Source organism: Pongo pygmaeus, chromosome 5 (genome assembly GCF_028885625.2).
Source record: "Pongo pygmaeus isolate AG05252 chromosome 5, NHGRI_mPonPyg2-v2.0_pri, whole genome shotgun sequence".
Classification (NCBI taxonomy): Eukaryota; Metazoa; Chordata; class Mammalia; order Primates; family Hominidae; genus Pongo; species Pongo pygmaeus.
In genome coordinates, this window is record NC_072378.2 from 100,651,387 (window position 1) to 100,674,274 (window position 22,888).

Below are 22,888 nucleotides of genomic sequence, written 5' to 3' on the forward strand. Positions count from 1 at the left end.
TTCAAGCATTCAGGCCAGCATCCTGAGAATAAGCTAATTGTCTACTCATCTAAAGTGAAACTTCATATTTGGCATTCCTGGCCCTGTCCTACCTGACCCAGCCAAGTATTCACAATTCCTACATAGGAGAGAGAGAGAACTGGCAGACCTCTTACCTACAAAAAGAAAACTGCATCAGCTACCAATTTTATATATATATATATGAACAAACATGAAGAATTAACAGGCAAATAAGGAAAATCAGCATCATGAGAGAAAAATACAAAGAAAAATATAGAAAAACTAACTCCAAAGAAGGCAAGGAAGCATAAATAAAAGATTTTAAAGACGCACCCCAATTAATATGGAATTCAAAACATATTATGTCTACAAGATATGAATAAGATACTTTGAAAAAGGAGCAACGATAGAGCAAAAATAGCTACCAGACATTGAAAATTTGTTAACTTAAAAACTCAAGAGAAGTACTGGAGATTAAATCAAAGAAATCTTGTAAGAATATAGTATACATAGCAGAGAGAAAATAAGAAAGAAAACATAAGAATGTCATGGAGAGCCAATCCAATAGGCTCAACCAGTAGATGAGAAAGATTTTTTAAAAAAAGGGGGAGGGGGAGTGAGAAAATTATAAGTGTGTTTTTTTAAGAGCAGAGAAGAAAATAACTTTTCAGATTTGAGTTGACTCAGGGTATTGAAAAATAGATTAAAAAAGACTCATGCCTGGAGACATTGTCATGTGATGCCACAAATAAAAATTATGAAGAAGAAGAAATCCCCAAAGTTCCTAAACATAAAAGACATATTATCAACAAAGGAATAGGGACTGGTGCTATCAGCATCACTGCATACCTGAAGACAATGATAGAATATTTTCAAAATTGTAATTGTAGATGTTTTTCAGTCTAGAAGTCTATACTCATTGAAATTATCAATTAACTATGAGAGTAAAATAAAGATATTTTCAGACTAACAAGGATGTAGAATATTTTTCTCCTGGGTGATCTTTTGGAAAGTCACTAGGGCATACAATCCAACAAAATAAGGACAAAAAGTTATGCTGATGCTAGAGAAAGGTAAGGACAAATCTCTGCAAGATGGCTGTGCAGCAAGTCTAGAGAGCAAGCAGTGTACATTGGAGAAGAGCATGGAGGATTCAAGAAGTGAGGTCACATAAGAGAAAAAAAAAGAAGGAATTCAGTAGACTAGATGGTAAGATAGGAAATTTGAAAAACAAAAAAATGAAACTGTGGTATATATATATGATGGAATACTACTCATCCATATAAAGGAATGAATTAATGACATTCACAGCAACCTGGATGAGATTGAAGACTATTATTCTAAGTGAAATAACTCAGGAATGGAAAACCAAACATCTTACATTCTCAACTCATAAGTGGGAGGTAAGATATTAGGATGTAAAGGCATAAGAATGACACAATGGAACTTTGGGGACTCAGGGGGAAAGAGTGGGAAGGGGGTGAGGAATAAAAGGCTACTAATTGTGTGTGGTGTATACTGCTCAGGTGATGGGTGCACCAAAATCTCACAGATCACCAGTAAAGAACTTACTCATGTAACCAAACACTACCTGTGCCCCAATCACCTATGAAAAGAAAAAATTTCAAATAATAATAATCAATATTTAAAAAAAGTAAAACAAAAAATGAAGATATAGTAAACCAAATAGTGCCAGAATAAAAGGGAGGAAAGAGTAGTTCCTCAAAAGAAATTTTTAAAAAATATTACCATGGAAAGGGTAAAAAACAGTACATATCCAGGAAAATTAGTACTCAAAGGAAGAAAGAGAGCCAATGAGGGAGAAAAAGAAAGAGTGGTTAAAGAGTTATGAGATAAACAAAGAGTATATTTAAAAAGTTTTCTTCAATCACCAAGGTAATTCCTGCTTCAGAGTTAAGGAGGGTGAAGATTGAGTAAATGTCTTTGGAAATTTACGTGATTGATGATTTGAAGCAATTTAGTAACATGATAGGGATGGCATTAGATGTCAAGTGTAAGAGAGTAAATGAGAAGTGAGAAAGTGAAAACAGTGATGATAATTGTTTTTGTCTAATAAATGAATGAAAAAAGCAGGGCAATACATGGAGGAAATATCAAGGTCCAGAAAAAAACTGTTACGTGCATGTGGTTTTTAGGATAGAAAAAAAAACAGATATAAATAGAAGGAAAGAACCTATAAGAAGTGAGTCAAGTAAGGAAATAATAAGGTAAAGGCAGACAAGGATACACTCAAGTCTGTGGGTGAAGCTATTCTTAACCTTGGTAGAGAGAAGTTTTCCTGGGACACAGGAGGGAAGAAGTAGAGGAGGTTTGAAAATACAGGGAACATTTAATGTGTTGAGGAATGTATAGCTATACAAATTTTGAAGTGAATATGCAATATGAAAGCCATGTTTCTTTTGGTGTCCTTGAAATTATGAATTGTTCATTGCAAAAATATTTTAAACTACTTCCAGTAAGGTAGTGAGGTATTAAATTTTTATAAAATACAAAATTCAGACAAAATCCAATTTCAAGAACGCAGTCATAGATTAGGTTGTAAAAAGCAACACCATTCTCAGTCAATATAAACATATGAAATAAAAACTACAAGTCATAGTTGTCACTGGCTAATTTAACTTGGTGTCCAATTGGTTCCCTAAATGCCAGGTGATACCCCATGATAAATGTGGGTATGCCTATGAGCATATGTTAATGTGTGTGCATGGGACTTGGAGAAAAGAAAATTGGAAGTAATTAGCTTCAAAACTAATGATTTTTATCTAGCCTTTAATATCTGAAACTAGATTTGACTTTCTTATACAAGCAAATAATCCACCAAAGTTTGGGGCTGAAATATATTTATCCTTAAAGCATTGTGTGAAAAGGGAAGAATCATTCCTTGCCAACTGTTGTCTTTCTATCATTCCTCCAAGAGATAAGTTAGGATATTAGTAAGACAGTATTTAATGAGACCCCAAACCAACAACTTAATAGAGTTTTCTTCTCATATAATAGGCTAGTGATGGGTACTCCTGAAATCGTGTGGTTGCTTTCTCAATTTAGTCATCCCAGGACGAGAGTACCTTCTTTCTTGTCGCTTTGCCATTTCTAGAGTGTTGTTTTCATCTAATAGTTCAAAATGGCTCACAGTCATGATCATATATATTTCAAGCAGCAGTCTAAAGGAAGAGGAGAAGAAAAGGACATATCTTTGGGAACATGAGTTGAAAGTACACCTATCGAGGAGGAGCCGCGCACTGCTGGTGCTGTTGCCGCGCTGCTCTCGCTGCAGTCAGTCAGGCTGTGCCCGCTTCTTCAGGGCCCAGTCCCTTGGACCCATCGCCACTTCTAGACCCTACTGCAGTCTTGGATATTGCCGGGAAAATGTCTGATGAATTTTCGTTGGCAGATGCACTACCTGAACACTCCCCTGCCAAAACCTCTGCTGTGAGCAATACAAAACCTGGCCAACCTCCTCAAAGCTGACCAGGCTCCAACCCTTGGAATAATGCGAGTGCTCCACCTTCGGTGCCATCTGGACCCCCACCAAGTGCAACACCCTCCACTGTGCCTTTTGGACCAGTACCAACAGGAATGTATCTCTCCGTGCCTCCCACCGGACCACCTCCAGGACCCCCAGCACCCTTTACTCCTTCTGGACCATCATGCCCCCCACCTGGTGGTCCTTATCCAGCCCCAACTGTGCCAGGCCCTGGCCCCATAGGGCCATATCCTACACCAAATATGCCCTTTCCAGAGCTACCCAGACCATATGGTGCACCCACAGATCCAGCTGCAGCTGGTCCTTTAGGTCCATGGGCATCCATGTCTTCTGGACCTTGGGTGCCAGGAATGGGAGGGCAGTATCCTACCCCTAATATGCCATATCCATCTCCAGGGCCATATCCCATTCCTCCTCCTCCCCAAGCCTCTGGGGCAGCACCACCTGTTCCATGGGGCACCGTTCCACTAGGAGCCTGGGGACCACCAGCACCATATCCTGCCCCTACAGGATGGTATGCCACACCAGGACTCTATCCTACTCCCAGTAATCCTTTCCAAGTGCCTTCAGGACCTTCTGGTACTCCACCGATGCCTGGTGGCCCCCATTCTTACCGTTAAGTTAACAATGGATGAAGAGATGATGCTTTGCTTTTTGAAGTACATATATATGCACATGAATGCATGTATAAAAATTGCTGGTTTCACTATTAGAGGGCATTCATGAAGAACTCTTGCACCTCTCAGAGAAGATAACTGCCTCTTGTACTTGGATGTGTAGTACATCATATGTATACAATCAGATAAAAGCATAGGAGTAAATCATTCAGATGTGATTTTTATTTTGTTTTCATGGAAAGTTAAAGTGATAAAGTATATTCACTAGCTCTTTCACAGAATTTGTTTAAACTGTGAAACTACACACTTAAAAATGTAAGATGTGGATTATTGTTAGAATCTGCGACTTCAATGGCAAATTATTTCAAGTATTTTTCTATAATCACTTTCCCCTTCTAAATAAATAAACTTTGAGAATGACCCATCATAATCCAAACAAATGATGCCTCAACATTTTGAGCTGCTCTTTCGGACAAATACACCTGGTCCTCTTGAGGTTATATTTTGGATATCATTTTTAAACTGTCAGTAATTATTGTCGGATGTGGAGTTCAATAGCCAGCCAGTGTTCATTTTTATCCTTGAGCTTTTAGTAAAAACTTCCTGGTTTTATTTTTAGTCATTGGGTCATACAGCACTAAAGTCTGCTATTTATGGAAACTAACTTTTTTGTTTTTAATCCAGGCCAACATGTATGTAAATTAAATTTTTAGCTAATTGATTAAAAAAAAAAAAAGAAAGTACACCTATCACTTATAGTCACATTTTATTTACCAGACTTAAGTCACATGGTGACACCCAGTTGCAAGGAAAGCTAGAACATACAGTCCTCATTTTAAGCAACTGTATACTTAGTTAAAAAGCATGGGTTCTATTACTGTAAGAGATAAAGAGATACTTAGAGATAAATGTTTCACCCGTAAAGCTTTTCTTCAGTTAAAGCAAACACACTGGTATTAAGCAGATAAGGGTAGCCTTTCTTCAGTTCTTATCAGAACTGAACGTCAGGGAACAGAATGGAATGGAATGTCAATAATAACTATTATCTCTTTCAAGCATATGAAAATTGAGGTAGTAGAAGATGGCAAAATAAAATGCTGGATATTAATTATTTTAAAAATTAATTTTTCCTGAGACTTAAACTATTCTTAAGCAATTTTATGATTAAGTGAAATTTTCATTCACTCTACCCACAACTAATTAAGCATATATCTCATAATCCACACTTTGCTAAGCATTGTGAAACATTCCAAAGAAAAATATGATATGATCTCTATTCTCAAAGAATTTACAAGAACTTACAATTTGGGTAGGAGACAAATTTAACATTCACAAGACTTTTCAAGAACAATTAGGTGCTGAGTCGTGTGATACTTCTTGTATGAATACAAAAGGAGTCTAAATTAAAGATAGGCCCCTGTTGGCTGCAGGAGATTAAAAGCCTTTGTGGAAAACTGAAATTTGAATTGATCATATAAGTATAGGTAGAATTTATTTATAAAACCTTTCATATGTAAACTCTTAAAAGGTGTTATTTGTAGAATTCATTCTAAAGATACTGAATTTTAAAATTCTAATTTGTTGCTGGTGATAGTTTAAAGGATAAAAGTGGCTGATGCAGTGTATAAGCCAGTTTTATTTCTGTGTTTTTGCTTTAGATTGTATCCACAAGTACCAGCAGAGTGCCTGACATATAGTAGACATAAGTAAGTATTTGTTAAATAATTTTCTTTTTATAATAGTGTTTCCTTTATTGTTTGACCAAGAACTTTAAAAAATTGAGCTATAGCTTTTTTAGACATTGAAGTGTTCCAAAGTATAGAAACCTTAAGTGAACAGTGCTATACACCACTTCATGCAACTGATAGATGCAGGAGGACGATAAGGGAGGGTCCCGGAAGAAGCTCCCACTAGCCTGGGCATGGGGAGGATGGGGTGGAGCCTCAGGAAATTCACGCCATTTGCAGGGGGCAGGAGCCTGGGGTCATCAGTTCCTGTGTGGTGACCTGGGATTCAATCTGTGAGGCCTGTTAACAGGAACCCCTCTAGCTTTGCAAAGTATTTTTTTCCTTTTTGCCCAGTAAATTCCATTCCCCCTCACCCTGCAAAGTGTCTGCATGCCTAATTTTACCTGGTCACGTGGCAAGAACTTGTTTTTTTGTTTTTTTTTTTGTTTTTTTCTCAACATTTTTGGCACCCAGAACTTGGGACATGAAGAAGGGGAGTGAAATGTGGACCGAAAACCTCTCACTTTCATTTCTGAGTATTTTGTTCCTATGACATTTTTCTTCTTTTTTTGAGGACAGTAACAGCACCTATCTTTTCTTTTCTTTTCTCTTCTCTTTTCTTTTCTTTTACAATATGGCAGGTGGTCCACACCCACCACAACAGCCACAAGCATGCCTGCGGGATGGTTGGGCAAGCAGTGGCTCCCCGCCCGCCTTCTCTCCCAACTGGGTGGGGTGCATGGCCCTGACTGCCACATGTGTGTGCAGTGTCCAGCTGCACGGCAGGAATGAGCCACAGCCACTACCTAGGCCCCAGGGCCACCCTGGGGGCTTGGGCTCTGCACAGCTGGCTGGCCAGACTCCTGCTGGGTCCATTCCCCGGGGGAAAGGAACCAATTTGCAAAAGAATATGAAGTTCTTCCCCCAGACGTCTTTCCAACCCTGCACTTTAACTTTTGTTTCCTTTTCTCTATCTAGTCAGCAGTTAATTTTTATGTGAGAGGGTTTTCTTTTTTTCTTTTTGGAAAACATTTTAACCAGGCCAGGACCCCAGTGATCACAGTTTATATTCTCTGTAAAGTTTTAGTTATGAAAAAGGATTTGTGAGATTGGTCTTAAGCGATAGCCAATCCGGTGTGCTTTGCATGACTTTCTGAATGATCAGCAACAAACTTTGCTACAGGCCTCCCTGTTGTTTTAGGTCCCTGAGAGCATGATGTGTAACCCCGTGGCAATGCTTTGTTTAGCGTCTACACAGCCAAGATTCAATCCTGGCTTAAGAAATAACTCCTTTCTGCTTTGATATCTGTGCGACCTTTGCCATTTATTGATTCTCTTCCTCTACATGAACCACTTTGGATTTTCCTTTCCCTGAGCTTTCAGTAAAGTTTGAAAGCCAGATATATTGGCCTCTTGGCACAGCTAAAGTCAGGTAATAAGGGTGTTAAAAGGATTTTCTTAAAGAGCATTCAGCTTAATTAAAAGTGGATATCCAAATTATAGGTATATTGAAAAGATCTTAATGTTTTTCTCTTCTGGGATCTTGTTTGGCTGGAAAAAGTGTTTTTTTGTTTTGTTTTGTTTTGTTTTGAGACGGAGTCTCACTCTGTTGCCCAGGCTGAAGTACAGTGGCACAATCTGGGCTCACTGTAACCTTTGCCTCCCAGGTTCAAGTAATTCTCCTGCCTCAGCCTCCCAAGTAGCTGGAATTACAGGCACCTGCCACTGCGCTCAGCTAATTTTTGTATTTTTAGTAGAGACGGGGTTTCATCATCTTGGCCAGGCTGGTGTTGAACTCCTGACCTTGTGATCCACCTCCCTCGGCCTCCCAGTGGAAAAAGTTTTGTTCCCAGTGAATGGAATTCTTTTTCTCCGTTTTGGCTTGCCATTTTCAATGCATGCATGAGAAGGGAGAGATCCCTGTTTTCCTAATGGAATTAAAAGTGGATAGATTCCTATCAAAATCTGTTTTTGCCCCCAGTTATGCCTGTTTATTAGGCCTTAGAGGCTATGTGTTTTCCTGGCCCTGTCTCTTAAAGTGCTCCACCAGGAGGCCAATAATCCAAGTAGGAGACTGGCAAGCAAAAGATCTTATGGCAACTGGATTTTCTTCTGCCTGTCTGTGTAGTTTTATGTATGTGTTGTGTTTGTGATGTCTATAAAAATAGCTCAAATTAATTGGCCTAAAGGAAGATGAGTGCTTGCATCAAATATTTTTCAAAGGGAAGATAAAAGCTGTGATACTTTTTAATTCATGTGACTTTAATCTTTGAGAAATAAAAACAGCCTTAAAGATTATAGGGGCCAGGCGTGGTGGCTCATGCCTGTAATCCCAACATTTTGGGAGGCCGAGGCAGGTGGATCACTTGAGGTCAGGAGTTCAAGACCAGCATGACCAACATGGTGAAACCCCATCTCTACTAAAAAAAAATACCAAATTAGCTGGGTGTGGTGGTGCATGCCCGTAATCCCAACTACTTGGGAGACTGGGGCAGGAGAATCACTTGAACCCAGGAGGAAGAGGTTGCAGTGAGCTGAGATCACACCATTGCACTCCAGACTGGGCAACAAGAGCTAAACTCCATCTAAAAAAAAAAAATAAGATTATTGGTAAAATCCCAGATGTCGTCAAAATGTAAGTAAGTTTGCTAAATGTTTTAAAGTTATAACTGCTTTTTGGGTTTTGAGAACTCTTTGAATTGCCTGCTCCACAATTGGTAAGGCCCAGGGACATATAAAATTGACTATGCCCTTAAGTATGCTAGAAGGAATCAAACCTTGGCTGCACCTACCACATAATTAAAGCTACTTGCTAGGTTTTATATTAAAGTTAAAAATTGCTGGGAGTTACCATTATAACATTATAACATTAAAACATAAACTACTAGAAATAGATTTACATGTTTGGTGTATAAGAACAGTAACTTTTTTTAGTAAAAGATTATAAAAAGGCATGGAAATGAAAATTCTTGCCTAGGGTTAAAGAATTATTTTAAATTAGATAAGATAAAGCTAAAGTTCAAACAAGTGGTGGAAGGATTGTAAAAATTAATCTTGCAAAAATTCCATGTGTGAACATATTGACTAAATTCAAAAGGGTGTTATATGGTTTTTCTGTAAATTGAGCATTGAAATAAAAGCACAACAAGGTACTCTTAAGGCACTAACCTGCTCTTTGGCAAAATTCATGAAGAGTTATAAAAGGTTTTTACTTTTTTACATTTCTGAGTCATTTTGGCAAAATAAATAACTTATGCTAATCTGGAGTTTTGTTTCATAACATCAAGTATTTTAAACCTCTTCATATTTAAAAGGCTTCCCAAAATCAAACTTCAGTTTCAAAATTGTCTTTGCTGATGCCTGGCTTTTGGATGCTACAGAGGGCCCCTGAAGTATTTAAAAGAGAGGTAAACAGTATTATTTGACATGTTTAGCTGGCATGGGATTGCCAAAATGGTGTTCAATCTTCTTTAGGTTATATTTTGGTGGATAATACTAATATATGTTCCAAGTTATATGACATTTCTAAAGTTCTAATGTCTAAAGTATATGCTATCAATCATAATTAAGGTAGTTAAGTTATTGTAAAACACAGAGATAATGAAACTTCTATGGACATTTTGTTATTCACAGACAATTGTCTTGTTTCAATCCTTTTCAAAAGATGGTTTGTAATAAGCTATAGTACTCTGACAGGTGCTCTTCAATACAGGTTTCTGATAACTTTGGAAATGTGACATTGGAATAAAGGAAAAATGTACAGGACTCATGAAGAGCCAAAATATTCACTGATACCAAGTAACACAAGAGTTAACTAAATGGACTGAACTCATAGAAAACTGGAGCAATCTTTTCGACTTTGCTTGGAATATTGCTGATCCTTGTTTTGTTTTTCAGAGTCAAGGAAATTTATTTTGAACTATTTACGACCTTTAATAATTGAGTAAAGTATACTCCTCTGAACAAAATCTGGAGCATGTTTGTCTCTCTTTCTGCTTGGCTTTTCCAGAATATGGAAACTAGTTATGAGTATTCTTTTTTTTTTGAGTCAGAGTCTCACTCTAAGGCTGGAGTGTAGTAATGCAATCTTGGCTCACTGCAACCTCCACCTCCGGGGTTCAAGCAATTCTCCTGCCTCAGCCTCCCGAATAGTTGGGATTACAGATGCGCACCACCATGCCTGGCTAATTTTTATATATTTAGTAGAGATTGGGTTTCACTATGTTGGCCAGGCTGATCTTGAACTCTGGACCTCAGGTGATCCTCCTGCCTCAGCCTCCCAAAGTGCTGGGATTCCAGGCATGAGCCACTGTGCCCGGCTGTTGTGAGTATTCTTAACTCATGGCAATATAGTTGTTTACATCAGTGCAATAAGAATCTATTTTCTTTTGCAACAGGATGCAATTGGAGAAACTGGTTGTTTTAACAAGGCTTTGACGGGAAGGGTATATGCTTTCTTTTAAGGAATCAAGTTCAACTTGCAGAGCTGATAAAAGCCCCTTGGGAAAACTGGCCTCATACCCTTGTCTATGCAGTCCTTTTAGGTTTTCTAACATGTAGTAAGTAAAGAATGTCACTTCCTGACAGGCCCAGGAGCTCCAAGTTTATCTTGGGACCTTAAAAGGAGAGGATTACCCAACTCACAGGTATTTGAGGGTACAAACCCATGGCTGGGCTCGGCTTTAAAAGGTCTTATCTGAGATTCCTTGTGGAACAGAGTTCTGTCAAAGCCAATCTAAAAGCCCTGTTTCTAAAAGAAATAATTATTCTTGCTGCATTTTATGCAAATAATCAGGCCACGTATAAGACTAAAGTCTATTTTGCAAACTCGGTCCCATCATGATTTGGTTTTTTTGCAAAACTGGGGATCCTCATGTTTCAAAACTTATCATACATTTGCCATTAGATTCTACAGTCATTAGCTGTTTTTAAGACTTTGCCTACATTTTAGACTAACCCTTCTTGTTCCTGTGAACTGATCAGCAATCTCCAGCTGCAGCTCAGAAGGAACAAGAGGGATGGGTAATGTAAAAATCTAGATCAGTATTCTAGTTCTGAATAATTATCCTGCAAATCCTTCCAGGTCATGGAAATAAATAGGATGTCTATCACTTGCAGGTTTCCTTTTTGGGAAAGTAAGACCAAGGGAGCTAACCAGAGCCAAGCAGCATGCACCCAAATCTTAGCAAGCATAATTATAGCGACAAGTTATCTGGGCATATCACTAGACATCCTTTTCTTTCCCTTGTTGGAGGAGTACTCCATTCCACAGCTATACCCTAGCATTTGGCTCATGATAAGGAGTCCATGCAACTCCCCCTGAGACACATTTTGTCCCAAATTCAATTCCAAGCTTTGGTTCAAAGCCCTAGAAAGAAAAAATGGATCTGAGGGATCCTGAGGCAAATGATAACAGAAGTTAAAGGGCGGCCAGGCATGGTGGCTCACGCCTGTAATCCCAGCACTTTGGGAGGCCGAGGAGGGCGGACCACGAGGTCAGGAGATCCAGACCATCCTGGCTAACATGGTGAAACCCTGTCTCTACTAAAAATACAAAAAATTAGCTGGGTGTGGTGGTGGGTGCCTGTAGTCCCAGCTACTTGGGAGGCTGAGGCAGGAGAATGGTGTGAACCCCGGAGGCGGAGCTTGCAGTGAGCCGAGATTGCGCCACTGCACTCCAGCCTGGGTGACAGAGTGAGACTTTGTCTCAAAAAAAAAAAAAAAAAAAAAGTTAAAAGGCATAGTGCAGGTGAGCATGACTAATTCCTGCCAATTAGGTCAAGCTTGTTATTTCATGGATAAAGGTCATGCTAGTATCCATGGCATAAATGAGGTCTAGGGAATTCAAAGGCTACTGACAGCAGGGGAGATAGGGTGTAAGTGGGTAAGAGCAGATACTCCCATTCCCTGCCCCCCCACCCTGTTAACATGGGTGAAAGCCACTTTGACACTCATGGGTGGCACCCTGTCGCAGTTGCCAGGACTCGGGGATACAATAACGGAGGAAAGAAAGAGCAATGCCTTGCTTTCTCTCTCTCATGTACCCCAGTTATTTGCTAGGAAGAGATGGGAACCAGGGATGCCTGCTCCCCTCTTTCTAGATCATTAGGCATTCATCTTCAGTCTGTACCCCTTTCGAATGCATCCTGAACCCCTGGGGTTCCTTTGAAACAGGAGTCTTTTTTCCTTTTTCCTCTTCTGTCCTCTCTTAGATAGGTAATTGTCTCTCTGTACTACAGGACACTCTCCTCAGATGCATACTCCAATCTTGCCAGAGTTAATTTCCCAAACCTTAGACTAGTTGGCTTAGGATTGGGCTCGGTGGAAGGGAACCCAGAAGCCTGACATGCTGGCAAAAGTAAAAGTTTTTTTTACCAGCTGGGCTTTTGGTCTCCCTCTCCCTGTGCAAATTGGTAAAGGGCCTTGGGATTTTTGAGCTGTCCTTACTCCACCCTTGTTTCATTTCGATACATGTTTTCTAATAACTCCAATTGTTTCTTCTCCCTTTCAGGCCATCAGACTCTAAACGGTCATGCAACTGGGGCCTCGGACAATGGCCCTTTTTGCTAGGGACCCTTAGATAGTCCTCTGAAGGAGCTCTAACTGCTGTTTTCTCAGAACAGCACTCCTTGTAAACAGGAAGCAGTTAAGATCAGTCTTTGTCCTTATCTTTATCCTAACAGCACTTAGATGTACTTCTTTAGTGGGAGGAATGATAGACGTAGGAGGAAGATAAGGGGGAGGGTCCCCAGAGGATCTCTGACCAGCCTGCGCACTGGGGGGATGCAGTGGAGCCTTGTGAAGTTCACGCCATTTGCAGTGGGGAGGAGCCTGGGTTCTTCAGTTCCTATGTGGTGACCTGGGATTCAGTCTGTGAGATGGGGGCGTGTTAACACGAACCCCTCTAGCTTTGCTGAGAGGTTTTTTCCTTTTCGCCTAATAAATTCCATTTCTCCTCACTCTTCAAACTGTTTGTGTGCCTACCTTCTCCTGTTCATGTGACAGGAACCTATTTTTTTCTACAACATAACCACCACCCAAATCAGGATTTACAACATTTCCAACACTCCATATAACTCCCTTATGATTCCTCCTAGTCAGCACGTAAATCCCTACCCCACCTCACCCACCCCAAATTAGCCACTATTCTGATCTCTATAAACATAGACTAGTATTCCTGATTTTAAACTTCTTATGAAGGAAATCATATGTCACTCACTATTTTTCAATTTGTTGCCATCCTGGCCTTAATTTGTGAGGCTTTTTGATACTTGAAAGAGGTATTTCCCACCCTCTATTTTAAAAGACTTTTCTTATGGGAGAACCTAATAACAGTGTGGAAAATGTTTTTTATTATACAGTTTTATACATTAAAGATGTCATTGATCTTTAGACTTCAAAGACAGGTTGTGCTTACCTTAAGGATAAGCCAAAATCAGCATAACTTTTATCCTGCACGATTGTAGTACAGCTTGGTACTTATAAAATGACAGCCAAGTTAATTTGTTGTGATTTTTTTTTATTAAAACAAACCTGGAAATCCCCTGAGAAGTTTGGGCCAATTACAAACCTAGAAGCACAGTACCCACCCTAATTTCTGAAGCCAACTGTAGGTTTAAAGAGTCCCCCAAACCAGATCAGTTTTGGTAATTTGCTAGAAAGACTCAAATAACTCACTGAAAGCTGTTATACTCATGGTTATGGTTTATTAAAGGGAAAGGTACAGATTAAGATCAGCCAAAGAAAGACACACATGGAACGTTGTCCAGGAGAGTTGTCTGCCTGCCTCTGCCTCCCACAAGTGCTGGGATTACAGGTGTGAGCCACTGTGTCTGGACAGATACAGGAAATTTCGTGCTTGGTTGCAAAGCCCAGAGGTCTCCCTCTCTGTATCTAAAGGCAAGGGTTCCTGGCAAGTTCCAGTAAAGGATTAAAACAAACTTTATCTTGGGAAACACTTTTGAGGACTCTTTGAAGTTTCTCAGCTAGACCCTCCCAACTCCTGCATTTCTCTGGCTGATGCATCTTTCCTTCCTCCACTCCTGGGAAATCTGCTGTGCACCTACACTTTCTTTATTGAGGGGAATTCCTTACTCCTCCAGCTGGTTTGATTGGAGAGAACCTGTGATGGTTAATTTCACGTGTCAACTTGACTTGCCTAAGGCATGCCAAGATAGCTGGTAAAACATTATTTCTGGGTGTGTCTTTGGGGGTACCTCCAAAAGAGATTAGTATTTTTATTAGTAGACTGAGTAAAGAAGATCCACCCTTGACAATTTGGGCAGGCATATCCAATGTGTAGACCTTCCTGATAGAATAAAAAGTCGTAAGCAGAGCAAATTTGCTCTCTTCTGGAGCTGGGACACCAATCCTCTCCTCCTGTTGCACATCGGTGCTCCTGGTTTTTGGGCCTTTGACACTGGGACTTACAACAGCACCCCACTCTCACCCCCACTTCTCCCAGTTTTTGGCCTCAGAGTGGGAGTTACACTATTAGCTTCCCTGGTCCTCAGGCCTTTGGACTCAGACTGAATCACAGTACTGGCTTTTCTGGTTCTCCAGCTAGCAAACAGCATATTTTCAGACTTCACAGTATCCATAATCACATGAGCTAATTCCCATAATAAATCTCCTCATCTATATCTATGTCTATATCACCCATAGCTATCTATCTATCTATCTATCTATCTATCTATCTATCTATCTATCTATCTATCTATCTTTCTATCTAATCTACCAATCATCTATCTATATTGACTCTGTTTCTCTGGAGATCTGAGAAACTTCACTAATATAGAACCCAGAATGACCCACACTAGGGATTTTATATTCAGAACAACTTGAATCTATACTCCTGGGAAATAATTTTAAAATATAAACAAAATTTAAACCAAAATAGAATGATCCACTCTAACTCTCCTTTTGGTGGCTTACATTCCTTGCCCTGATAAGCTTTAAGAATGAAGGCCGGTCTTAAAGCAACAGTACTCTCCTGGCTCTACCACCAAGCAGACAGTCATCCTCTTAACCTCTAAATTACCTGAGGTGAGGTTAGACCCCAATCTGCAGTCCACTTTAGCTTTTTCTAGTGTCAATGCCACACTACTTCTTTGGGTTTTCTTTTTCTTTTTTTTAATTAATTATTTTTTTTTTTTGTAGAGACAGGGACTCATTATGTCTGGTCTCCAACTCATCACCTCAAGCAATCTTCCCATGTCAGCCTCCCAAAGTGCTGGGATTACAGGCTTGAGCTACCACGTCCAGCCTTGGGTTTTCTAACCTCATAAAACACATTTCAAAGCTTTTCTATAGTCCCCTTGTGATACCCCTTGTTTCTCTTGAGGTTAGAAGGTAATACTCACATATGCCTATTCCCCAGAGGGGGTGGGTACTCACAACACTGTAACAGCTCTCCCAAGAAGTTTCTCCTCTACTTCTCTGACACTTTTTAAAAAATATCTTTGATTTCTGGTTGAAAGCTCAAAGAATCATGTAACAGTTTCTTGGATCCATTTCTTTAGTAAACCTGTATATGTAGGGAAGAATGGATCTCATACTCAGGTGTCTTATCATCTATTGGTGCCTCAATAGAAACTAGGACGGACAGAAAGAAGCCTGTTCTAAGATCCTTTTAGAAACATAGGCACGAATAAGCAGACACATTATAGAACCTAGGTGAAAGCAACATTATTATATATTACACCAGGGTTTAAATATTTCTTAAATTTATGTCATTTCCCCCGTCTATATTTACCCATATCTTTGTTCAAAAGTTCATAATCTGTAACAAGTACTGTTGAAGTCACTTGTCTCTGATTTGGCTTTTATCCCAGTTAAATCTGTTCTTCAAAATACCTTTGGATTGGTTGATCTGAAATGCAAATATTGTCTTGTCACTTCTCTGCTTTAAATCTTTCAAGATTTCTCAATAGCCTTACCTCTTACTTTGAGAAGAGGCATGCCTCTCAAACTTTAGAGTGTATAAAATGATTCGGGAATCTTGTTAAAAATGCAGATTCTATTAGAATAACGTTTGGAGTGTGGCTCCTAACTTTGCATTTAAAAAAAAAACTCTGAGGTGATACTGATGCCAAAAACAGAGAAGTTTTGACTCCTTAGCTGTGCTATATGAAGACCTAGTCTATATCTCTGATTTCATCTCTTATCCATGGCCACAATTCATGCTTTCTTAGCATTATGTTACCTTTAAAAATCATGCTGTTTCATGTCTTGTAACGGTTTCTTTTTTCCTTTTCTTTTTTTTTTTTAATTGATGATTTACATGTAGTAGTAACTGGCTGAGATCTTTTATTCCCTTCGAGGTTTCTTCAGCTCAGAAAGCAGTACCTGTATTCACAAGCTGAGCTAACTGTTTTATATTTGTTTCTTTTAGCATCTGTAGCAAATTACCACAAACTGGATGACTTAAAAGAACAGAAATGTATTCTCTCCCATCTCTGAAGGCCAGAAGCATGAAATTGAAGTATCAGGAGGGCAATGCTCCTTCTAATGGTTTTAAGGGAAAATCTGTACCTTGCCTCTTCCATCTTCTGCTGCCTGCAGTAGTTCCTTGTCTTGTGGCCAAATCACTGCAATCTCTGCCTCCGTGGTCATGTGGCTGTCTCATATGTCTTAAACCTCTCTGCCTAATATTTATTTTTTGGAAAAGCATATCATTGCATAAGGGCTCACCCAGATAATCCAGAATAAATTCCTCCTCCCAAGACCCTTTACTTAGTCACATCTTTCACCATATAAAGCAATATTCACAGATGTGGGGATAAGTATGTGGCCTTTCTGCAGGCCCCCGTTCAGCCAACTACCTGCCTCTTTTAGAGTGCATGGCATCGCTAGAATAATAGCTTCTATGTATTGGGGACTTGTTATGTGCCAGCCTCTAATAGCCTTTTACTTATATAATAAAAATGTGACTAAACCCTTTGAGCAGCCCTTTCTCTTGCACCCAGTCCACTTTGAGAACAGACTCAGAACTTCTGACATTCTCTGCAAAAGCAAGTCCAACTTCAAAAGCATTGGTCAGTAATGTAAATGTTGTGGAATTTTCTTGGGGAAACTTGTACACACAAAGCAAACTATAAGTAATCTTCTTTATCAGATGTCTCTGTAAATCCCTTTAAAAATATTTTGTGGAAGACAGTGTGGCGATTCCTCAAGGATCTAGAACCAGAAATACCATTTGACCCAGCAATCCTATTACTGGGTATATACCCAAAGGTGTATAAATCATTCTACAATAAAGACACATGCATACCTGTTTATTGCGTCACTGTTCACAGTAGCAAAGACTTGGAACCAACTCAAATGTCCATCAGTGATAGACTGGATAAAGAAAATGTGGCACATATATACCATGGAATACTGTGCAGCCACAAAAAAGTGAGTTAATGTCCTTTGCAGGGATATGGATGAAGCTGGAAATCATTATTCTCAGCAAACTAACACAAAAACAGAAAATCAAACACCGCATGTTCTCACTCATAAGTGGGAGTTGACAATGAGAAAACATGGACACAGGGAGGGCAACATCACACACTGGGACCTGTCGGCGGGTAGGGGGTTGGGGGAGGGATAGCATTAGGAGAATTACCTAATGTAGATGACGGGTTGATGGGTGCAGCACACCAACATGGCACATGTATACCTATGTAACAAACCTACACATTTTGCACATGTACCCCAGAACTTAAAGCATGATAAATTAAAAAAAAATTTTCCTTCAGCCAGATGTCGTGGTGTGAGCCTGTAGTCCCAGCTACTCAAAGGACTGAGGAGGGAGGATCACTTGCAACCAGGAGTTCAAAGCCAGCGTGGGCAACATAGTGAGGCCCCATTTCTAATTTTAAAAATCTCTTTATTCATCCCTACAGGATCTCAAGTCCCATTTTGTATTGAGGTATTTTGCTACAGTACAACAGTAAAACAAAATTAGTAAGATAGTAAACTTTAGTTCATTCTTTTACACTTGTTAGCCCATGTATTTTAAACATCACAATTTTAGGAGGTAGCATTTTATAGAGATAGAAATAAACTAAATAACTTATCCAGTGTTACACAAGTAGTAAGTAGTAGTGCTAGATTCAAACCAATACCTTCTAGTGCCCAAGTATATGATTTTAACCATTAGTTTTAAATTTTTTTATTATACTTAAAGTTTTAGGGTACATGTGCACAATGTGCAGGTTAGTTACATATGTATACATGTGCCATGTTGGTGTGCTGCACCCATTAACCTGTCATTTACATTAGGTATATCTCCTAATGCTATCCCTCCCCGCTCCCCCCACCCCACAACAAGCCCTGATGTGTGATGTTCCCCTTCCTATGTCCATATGTTCTCATTGTTCAATTCCCACCTATGAGTGAGAACGTGCAGTGTTTGGTGTTCGGTTTTTTGTCCTTGCGATAGTTTGCTGAGAATGATGGTTTCCAGCTTCATCCATGTCCCTATAAAGGACATGAATTCATCATTTTTTATGGTTGCATAGTATTCCATGGTGTATATGTGCCACATTTTCTTAATCCAGTCTATCATTGTTGGATATTTGGGTTGGTTCCAAGTCTTTGCTATTGTGAATAGTGCCGCAATAAATATATGTGTGCATGTGTCTTTATAGCAGCATGTTTTATAATCCTTTGGGTATATACCCAGTAATGGGATTGCTGGGTCAAATGGTATTTCTAGTTCTAGATCCCTGAGGAATCACCACACTGACTTCCACAATGGTTGAACTAATTTATAGTCCCAAAAACAGTGTAAAAGTGTTCCTATTTCTCCACATCCTCTCCAGCACCTGTTGTTTCTTGACTTTTTAATGATCGCTATTCTAACTGGTGTGAGATGGTATCTCATTGTGGTTTTCATTTGCATTTCTCTGATGGCCAGGGATGATGAGCATTTTTTCATGTGTCTTTTGGCTGCATAAATGTCTTCTTTTGAGAAGTGTCTGTTCATATCCTTTGCCCACTTATTGATGGGGTTGTTTGTTTTTTTCTTGTAAATTTGTTTGAGTTCATTGTAGATTCTGGATATTAGCACTTTGTCAGATGAGTAGATTACAAAAATGTTCTCCCATTCTGTAGGTTGCCTGTTCACTCTGCTGGTAGTTTCTTTTGCTGTGCAGAAGCTCTTTAGTTTAATTAGATCCCATTTGTCAGTTTTGGCTTTTGTTGCCATTGCTTTTGGTGTTTTAGACATGAAGTCCTTGCCCATGCCTATGTCCTGAATGGTATTGTCTAGGTTTTCTTCTAGGGTTTTTATGGTTTTAGGTCTAACATTTAAGTCTTTAATCCATCTTGAATTAATTTTTCTATAAGGTGTAAGGAGGGGATCCAGTTTCAGCTTTCTACATATGGCTAGCCAGTTTTCCCAGCACCATTTATTAAATAGGGAATCCTTTCCCCATTGCTTGTTTTTGTCAGGCTTGTCAAAGATCAGATAGTTGTAGATATGCGGCATTATTTCTGAGGGCTCTGTTCTGTTCCATTGGTCTATATCTCTGTTTTGGTACCACTGCCATACTGTTTTGGTTAGTGTAGCCTTGTAGTATAGTTTGAAGTCAGGTAGTGTGATGCCTCCAGCTTTGTTCTTTTGGCTTAGGATTGACATGGCAATGTGGGCTCTCTTTTGGTTCCATATGAACTTTAATGTAGTTTTTTCCAATTCTGTGAAGAAAGTCATTGGTAGCTTGATGGGGATGGCATTAAATCTATAAATTACGTTGGGCAGTATGGCCATTTTCACAATATTGATTCTTTCTACTCATGAGCATGGAATGTTCTTCCATTTGTTTGTATCCTCTTTTATTGCATTGAGCAGAGATTTGTAGTTCTCCTTGAAGAGGTCCTTCACATCCCTTGTAAGTTGGATTCCTAGGTATTTTATTCTCTTTGAAGCAGTTGTGAATGGGAGATCACTCATGATTTGGCTCTCTGTCTGTTGTTGGTGTATAAGAATGCTTGTGATTTTTGTACATTGATTTTGTATCCTGAGACTTTGCTGAAGTTGCTTATCAGCTTAAGGAGATTTTGGGCTGAGACGATGGGTTTTTCTAGATATACATCATGTCATCTGCAAACAGGGACAATTTGACTTCCTCTTTTCCTAATTTAATACCCTTGATTTCCTTCTCCTCCCTGATTGCCCTGGCCAGAACTTCCAACACTATGTTGAATAGGAGTGGTGAGAGAGGGCATCCCTGTCTTGTGCCAGTTTTCAAAGGGAATGCTTCCAGTTTTTGCACATTCAGTATGATACTGGCTGTGGGTTTGTCATAGATAGCTCTTATTATTTTGAAATACATCCCATCAATACCTAATTTATAGAGAGTGTTTAGCATGAAGGGTTGTTGAATTTTGTCAAAGGCCTTTTCTGCATCTATTGAGATAATCATGTGGTTTTTGTCATTGGTTCTGTTTATATGCTGGATTATATTTATTGATTTGCATATGTTGAACCAGCCTTGCATCCCAGGGATGAAGCCCTCTTGATCATGGTGGATAAGCTTTTTGAGGTGCTGCTGGATTTGGTTTGCCAGTATTTTATTGAGGATTTTTGCATTGATGTTCATCAGGGATATTGGTCTAAAATTCTCTTTTTTTGTTTTGTCTCTGCCCGGCTTTGGTATCAGGATGTTGTTGGCCTCATAAAATGAGTTAGGGAGGATTCCCTCTTTTTCTATTGATTGGAATAGTTTCAGAAGGAATGGTACCAGCTCCTCCTTGTACCTCTGGTAGAATTTGGCTGTGAATCCATCTGGTCCAGGACTTTTTTTGGTTGGTAAGCTATTAATTATTGCCTCAATTTCAGAACCTGTCATTGGTGTATTCAGAGATTCAACTTCTTCCTGGTTTAGTCTTGGGAGAGTGTATGTGTTGAGGAATTTATCCATTTCTTCTAGATTTTCTAGTTCATTTGCATAGAGGTGTTTATAGTATTCTCTGATGGTAGTTTGTATCTCTGTGGGATAAGTGGTGATATCCCCGTTATCATTTTTTATTGTGTCTATTTGATTCTTCTGTCTTTTATTCTTTATTAGTCTTGCTGGTGGTCTATCAATTTGTTGATCTTTTCAAAAAACCAGGACCTGGATTCATTGATTTTTTGAAGGGTTTTTTGTGTCTCTATTTCCTTCAGTTCTGCTCTAATCTTAGTTATTTCTTGCCTTCTGCTAACTTTTGAATGTGTTTGCTCTCACTTTTCTAGTTCTTTTAATTGTGATGTTAGGTTGTCAATTTTAGATCTTTCCTGCTTTCTCTTGTGGGCATTTAGTGCTGTAAATTTCCCTCTACACACTGCTTTGAATGTGTCCCAGAGATTCTGGTATGTTGTGTCTTTGTTCTCGTTGGTTTCAAAGAACATCTTTATTTCTGCCTTCATTTCGTTATGTACCCGGTAGTCATTCAGGAGCAAGTTGTTCAGTTTCCATGTAGTTGAGCGGTTTTGAGTGAGTTTCTTAATCCTGAGTTCTAGTTTGATTGCACTGTGGTCTGAGAGACAGTTTGTTATAATTTCTATTCTTCTACATTTGCTGAGGAGAGCTTTACTTCCAATTATGTGGTCAATTTTGGAATAGTTGTGGTGTGGTGCTGTAAAGAATGTATATTCTGTTGATTTGCGGTGGAGAGTTTTGTAGATGTGTATTAGGTCCACTTGGTGCAGAGCTGAGTTCAATTCCTGGATATCCTTGTTAACTTTCTGTCTCGTTGATCTGTCTAATGTTGACAGTGGGGTGTTAAAGTCTCCCATTATTATTGTGTGGGAGTCTAAGTCTCTTTGTAGGTCTCTAAGGACTTGCTTTATGAATCTGGGTGCTCCTGTATTGGGTGCATGTATATTTAGGATATTTAGCTCTTCTTGTTGAATTCATCCCTTTACCATTATGTAATGGCCTTCTTTGTCTCTTTTGATCTTTGTTGGTTTAAAGTCTGTTTTATCAGAGACTAGGATTGCAATCCCTGCCTTTTTTTGCTTTCCATTTGCTTGGTGGATCTTCCTCCATCCCTTTATTTTGATCCTATGTGTGTCTCTGCACGTGAGATGGGTTTCCTGAATACAGCACACTGATGGGTCTTGATTCTTTATCCAATTTGCCAGTCTGCATCTTTTAATTGGAGCATTTAGCCCATTTTAACCATTATTTAAACATAGTGCTTTGACATTGTATTGTATTATACTATCAGTTCTGTGCTTGGTCCTTAGGTGAATGTTGCCAAGGAGAAGTCTCTCATTCAGGATCACCGAAAAGTATTAATGAATCAGAATCTTCTAGGAGTGGGGTCAGATTCTATATTTTTAACAACATCCTTGATAATTCTTATACACATGAGCATTTAAGGGACCACTGCCTTTGACTATAATCACATCAATAGTAAACCCTATGGCTTATTTATCTTTGTGGTTATTTATCTTATTTGTAACTTGTACAGTGTCAAGCTTAGAGTAAGTATACAAATAAGTTTGTTGAGTTAAAGCAATCTGACTGAGGGCTCCTTTAAATATCCTTCATAAATACTCCTTTCAGAATCTGAGGTGGAGCTGAATATTTATGTGAAGATTAAGTGGCTTTAGATGTAAGATGTAGAAGAAACCAGAACAGAAAACTTACAGGTTACTAGACTACTTAGAAATCTAGCAATGTCTTGTGCTTGCATGGTATTAAATCTAAGTGAACCATCAGTCAGCTTTAGAGCTTGGACCCTTGTGATACTTATGCTGTTGAATGACCCCGACTCCAGATAAAGATTTATCCAAAGGGAATTCACCTTATTTTTCCACTAACAAATTACTCATAACAGGATGGGTCTGCAGAAAAACTCTGGTCAAATGTTCTAGATGAGGAAAGAAGAGTTTTCAGTAATTACCACCTCCATAGGAGAAAAATTAGCAATAAACTGACTGCATGGAGCCTCCTTGTGATGGTTAATTTTATGTCAACTTGACAGGGCCCAGATTAATTATTATTTCTGAGTGCTCAGATTAATTATTATTTTTAATAATTATTTATTAATATTGATGTTAA

General features: G+C 39.0%; 1 protein-coding gene across 3 annotated transcripts in view; it reads left to right on the plus strand.

The window, feature by feature from the left end:
* Nucleotides 1-22,888, plus strand: part of GRIK2 (glutamate ionotropic receptor kainate type subunit 2) — a 1,201,378-nt gene that overhangs the window by 4,805 nt on the left and 1,173,685 nt on the right. For all 3 annotated transcript variants that reach the window (XM_063666452.1, XM_063666454.1, XM_063666453.1), the window contains exon 2: nt 5,781-5,828. The gene's annotated coding sequence lies outside the window, so the exon portion shown is untranslated. The remainder of the gene's footprint in view (nt 1-5,780; nt 5,829-22,888) is intronic.